This window comes from Eulemur rufifrons, chromosome 30 (genome assembly GCF_041146395.1).
Source record: "Eulemur rufifrons isolate Redbay chromosome 30, OSU_ERuf_1, whole genome shotgun sequence".
Classification (NCBI taxonomy): Eukaryota; Metazoa; Chordata; class Mammalia; order Primates; family Lemuridae; genus Eulemur; species Eulemur rufifrons.
The window spans coordinates 83,901,563-83,907,562 of NC_091012.1; the positions used below are offsets into that span (position 1 = coordinate 83,901,563).

At 40.3% G+C, this 6,000-nt stretch overlaps 1 pseudogene; it reads right to left on the minus strand.

Moving 5' to 3' along the window:
- Positions 1 to 402, minus strand: part of LOC138378946 (serine/arginine-rich splicing factor 10 pseudogene) — a 49,597-nt pseudogene extending 49,195 nt beyond the window's left edge.
- Positions 403 to 6,000: the final 5,598 nt, after the last annotated feature.

Consider the following 6,000-nt stretch of genomic DNA (forward strand, 5'->3'; position numbering starts at 1 on the left):
GTTCAAGATGGACAACTAGAGCCAAGGCTTATCAGACCTTCCCAGTAGAGGAGTTGAGGATTGGACAAAGGGGAGCAGAGGGTTAGGTGATAGCTGATGAGAAGTGGACCACAGGGACTGACACCAGTGGAGTCCAGGAAACCACCAACAGGAATTGAACAGCTGAGAGATAGTAGGATAGAAGGGAGAAATCCGCAGGAACCAAATTGAGGGAGTTCCAGAGCCCAGTGAAAGGGTAAGAAATTTCCTCCTCCCCCACCCAAGTGCCTCAGGCCTGCAACAGGACACAGGGGGAGCGCCATGAGGAACCAGAGAGCCGGCATCCCTGCGTCTGGACTCCACCCTCCTCTGCATCTCCTTCACTCCTTTCATCTCAGGAAGTAATTTTGGCTCAAGCCACATGTAGGCATGTGGCAGCACCCACCCCATAGCAACTATCAAAGTGCCTTGCACTGAGTGACTGAGCCTGCCTTGGCCAACGGGGAGAGTGTCCAAGCCTTTCTCAGACAGAGTAGCCACCACTGTGGCTCAGAGAGAAGGGTGGTCATGGTGCCATGGTCATGGTGCTGCAGCTGCAAAGAGGAGGAGGTTGGATCAGTGCTCTCCCCCAGGTCAACAGCAGTACCGGAAGACAGTGGCTCCTTCCCCCAACCATAGCAGCTGTTGGAGTTCTCTGTGCTGAGTGGCTCCCTTTCAGAACCAAGGGATACACTTCTGCCCCAAGCCAGCAGGGCAGCCACAGTTTGTGACTTTCCCACCCACAGGCATTTGGTATGTCCACCTGCTTATGGTGCAGATGACAGGGCATGGAGGCTGGGGGAGAGGTCCCAGTTTCAGGGTCGGGCAGCAAGTGAGAGCCCTGGCCCATTGGGAGGATATGGAGAAGCAGAGGAAAACAGGGGTATGTAAGTGCACCCCTTCACTCCTCCCACAGAGAGCTGCCATATCAGAGTTTACTGAACATGGGAGAATCAATTTGGATAAATACTGGTTCTCATGGCAACCAAAGGCCTCTGGTGCCTCAGGCTGGATCAGAGTAGCTGCCCCCACCACCATTCACTTTACTAGGGACTTCAGCTTGATCCAAGAGTTCCATGAGCTGTTACTATTCCGCTGGTGGGAGCACTCCCCTGGCAGAGTTTTCTGGGGATAGAGAGCAGACCTTCTGGTTGAGTGAGGCCACTTCACTATCTCCTGGGAAGCTTATCCCAGAAGTGGGGAATAGACTTTTAACCCCTGTATACCCCTTACCAGCATTTGTGGACCTGTAGGGCAGGCTCACCCATTCTAACCCACCCACCCTCATCCCCCGACCCACTTCTGCTGTAGTGGTGAATAAAGGACCCACATGAAAATTCCAGGGACCCACCCACTACCAGGGACATTAGAGAGCTTCTCCAGAGGAACTAGAGCTGGTCATATGGTCCAAAACCAACAGTGAAGCTTGCTTCCTCCAGCAAACATCACCTACTGACAGGGAGGATAATTTGCACATCCATAAACAGCATTTATTGACTAAATCATAGAGGGTATGGTTCATTCTCACCCTCAAGCACCCACCTACTGACTCACAAATTATACTTGGCATGTCATTATCTAAACAAAAGAAAATGCAAAAGTAAGAAGCAACATCTGTTCCAGATGAGAGGGAACCAGAGAAAGAACTCTGGAAGAATGAAGAATCATCAGAGCGAAAGATCAAACCCAAAAGGGAACACCAGCTCCCTAGTAATGAATACCAACCAAAAGCAGAATATCGAAATGACAGATGAAGAATTTTGAACATGTAAGGAAGTTTAATAAAATACAAAATAAAATAGAAACCCCACATAAAGACACCACAAAAAACAATGCAGAAAATGAATGAAAAATTCACTAAAGAAATTGAATTATTAAAGAAAAATCAAACAGAACTTCTTCAAGTGAAAAATTCATATAAGCAGTTACAAAATACAGTGGAAAGCCTCAAGAACAGGATATATAAGGGAGAAGAAATAATCTCAGAGCTTAAGGACAGACAACTTTCATTAAGCAAGTCAGTCACAGACATAGAGCAGAGAAATGAGAGGAACCAGCAAAGCCTACAAAAAATATCAAATTATGTAAAGAGTTCTAACATAAGGATCATAGCCATCTCTGAGGATGAAGAAGAAAATACACAACGGTTGGATGATTTATTTGAGGGAATAATTGAGGAAAATGTCCCTGGCCTTGCTAGAAATCTAGATATCCTGGTACAAGAAGCTCAAAGGACTCCTGGGAGATCTATCACAAAGAGGCAAACACCATGACACACAGTCATCATACCAGCCAAAATAAAAATGAAACAGGTGCTCCTACAAAGTGTAAGGCAAAAGCAGCAGGTAGCCTACAAAGCAAAACCCATCAGACTAACTGCAGATTTTTCAACTGAGACCTTACAAGCCAGAAGGGATTGGGGTCCCATTCTCAGACTTCTCAAACATAATAATGCCCAGCCTAGAATTCTGTATCCTTAAAAACTAAGCTTCCTATATGAGGGGGTATTAAAGTCTTTCACAGACAACCAAACACTGAGGGAATTCATCTAGGCAAGACCTGCCCTGCACGAAGGACTCAGAACTGCATTACTTATGGATCAGCACAATGAACACTCACCAGTGTAAAATCACCCAAAAGCTAAAGGTTGAAGGCCAGATACCACAATGGCTCAAGAAATAAAACAAAGCAGCAAAGTTCAACTCAACAGGATGAACAGATATCCACTCCACTTATCACTTCTTTCAATAAGTGTGCATGGAATGGATTGAACTGCCCACTGAAGAAGCATAGGCTGGCCGAATGGATAAATATACAATAGCCAAGTATCTACTCTCTCCAGGAAACACATCGAACCCACAAGGACTCATCCAGACTAAAGGTTAAGGCATGGAAAACTATATTCCATGCTAAACCAAAATCAACCTGGCATAGCAGTTATCACAGCAGATAAGTTAGTCTTCAAAGCAATAAATATAATGAAGACAAAGATGGTCATTATACAATGGTAAAGGGAACAATTGAACAAGAAGACATAACAATCTTAAATATTTATGCGCCTAACACAGGAGTGCCTAAATTCATAAAGCAAATCCTACTTGATCTAAAAAAAAAAAAAAAAGATGGATAACAGCACCGTAATAGCCAGGGACTTTAACACCCTGCTGAAAGAAGTTTACAGATCTTCCAAACAGAAAATTAACAAAGAAACAATGGACTTAAACAGAACTCTAGAACAAATGGGCCTAACATACGTTAACAGAACATTCTACCCCAAAATGATTGAATATATATTCTTCTCATCAGCTCATGGGAAATTATCTAAGAACAAGCACATCCTATGCCACAAAAAATGTCTCAACAAATTAAAAAAATAGAAATGATACCATGCATCTTCTCAGACCACACAGTAGAATAAAATTAGAAATCAACTCCAACAGAAACACTCATCTCTACACAAAATCATGGAAACTAAATAATCTACTGGTGAATTACAGTCAGCTCAAGAAGGAAATTAGGACAGAAATCAAAAGATTCTTTGAACTAAATGATAATAGGAACCCAATGTATAAAAATCTGTGGAATAGAGTTAAAGAAGTACTGAGAAAAAAATTAATAGCCATAAATACCTATATCCAAAGACAGAAAGATCACAAATAATCAATCTAATAAATCACCTCAAAGAACTGGAAAATGATGAGCAATCCAACCCCAAACCGAGCAAAAGAAAAGACATAACGAAGATCAGAGCAGAACTAAATGAAGTTGATAATAAAACAACTATATGGAAGATAAATGAAACAAATATTGTTTCTTTGAAAAGATAAACAAAATTGACACACCTCTCATTAGGTTAACCAGAGGCAGAAAAGGAAGGACTCTAATAAGCTCAATTAGGAGTGAAAAAGGAGAAATTATAACTGATAGCACAGAAATACAAAATATAATCTCTGAATACTAAAAAATCTCTATGAACATAAACTTGAAAATGTGGAGGAAATAGAAAAATTCTTAGAAACACACAGCCCCCCTAGGCTCAATAAAGAAGATATAGAATCCCAGAACAAACCAATATCAAGTACCAAAATTGAAGCAGTAATAACAAAAAAAAAAACCTTCCTAAAAATAAAGTCCCAGAGCAGAGGGTTTCACACCCAAAGTCTCCCAGACCCCCAAAGAAGAACTGATGTGTACCCTGCAGAAATTATTCCACAACATCAAGAAGGAAAGAATCCTCCCCACTACTTCATATGAAGCCAAAATCACCCTGATACCAAAGCCAGGAAAGGACTCAAGAAAAAAAGAATACTACAGACCAATATCCCTTATAAATAAAATGCAAAAATTATCAATAATATCCTAGCAAATCAAATAAGCTGATTATCAAAAAAATAATCCATCATGACCAAGTGGGCAGCATCCCAGAGATTCAGGGATGGTTCAACATATGCAAGTCTCTAAACTTAATACACCACATAAAAAGAAGTGAAAACAAAAACCATATGATCCTCTCAATAGGTGAAAAAGAAAGCATACAACAAAATTCAGCACCTGTTTATGATAAGAATACTTAACAAAATATTCATAGACAGGAATTACCTCAAAATCATAAAAGCCATATATGACAAACCCACAGACAACATCATACTGAATGGGGAAAAATAGAAAGCATTCCTACTTAGAACTTGTACTAGAAATGTTGTCCTTTATCACCACTTCTATTCAACATAGTGCTGGAAGTCCTAGGCACAGCAATCAGACAAGAGATGGAAATCAAGGGCATCCAAATGGGGGAAGAAGAGGTCAACTATCACTCTTTGTTGAAGATAGGATCTTATGTCTAGAAAACCCCAACAATTCTGCCAAGAGAATACTAGAATTGATATATAGGTCTAGCAAAGTCTCAGGTTACAAAATCAATGTATACAAACCAGTAGCATCGATATAGGCCAACAAGAGTGAAGTTGAGAAGCAAATCAAAGACTCAATAACTTTCACAATAGCAACCAAGAAAATAAAACACCAAGGAATATGTTTAACTAAGGAGGGGAAGAACCTCCACAGGGAGAACTATGAAAGAGTGAAGAAGGAAATAGCAGAAGATGCGAACAGATGGAAAACCATACCATACTCATGGATCAGCAGAATCAACATTGTTAAAATGTCTGTACTACCTAAAGTTATCTATAGAATCAATGCTATCCCTACTAAAATACCAACATTATTCTTCACAGATCTAGAAAAAAATAATTCTATGCTTCATACAGAACCAGAGAAGACCCTGTATAACCAAAGCAACCTTAAGCAAGAAGAACAAATTGGGAGGCATCAATTTACTAGACTTCATGCTATACTATTAGGTAATTTAATATGAAATGTCTGATTTCAAATCAAAAGTTTAGTTTATTATATCTCAAACAAAAGCACTATAATTAATCCAAATGTGCACCTAAACTATCAACACAGTTTTGGAATCTTAAGGGTAGCTTGTTTATTGCACCAGTGAAGAAGGCTGGAGAGCAAGTGGCAATGAAATTGCAAAAGGCATTTTCCACAACTTGCTGATAATGGAATATTTTTCCTTGCAAGAAGTGTTCCAAAGCCTGGAGGAAGTGGTGTTGAGCTGGAGCAAGGTCTGGTAAATATGGAGTATGACAGAGAGTTTCCAAGTCCAGCTTCTGTGGTTTGAGCATCATTGTTTTTTGCAGCATGTGGTCTTGCAAGAAGATTAGACTGTCTGTTTGACGAATCTCAGCTGTTTAATCAGAAGAATCCTCATCATTTTATCCAACTGGTTGCAGTAGACATCTGCTGTGATCAATTGACCAGGTTTCATTAAGCTGTACCGGAAAATACCAGCACTGGACCACCAAACAGACACCATTAGCTTTTTTTTATGAATATTTGGTTTTGGACTGTATTTTGGCACTTCATCTTTATCCAGCCATTGTGCTGAATGCTTGCAATTGTCAAAAAGAATCT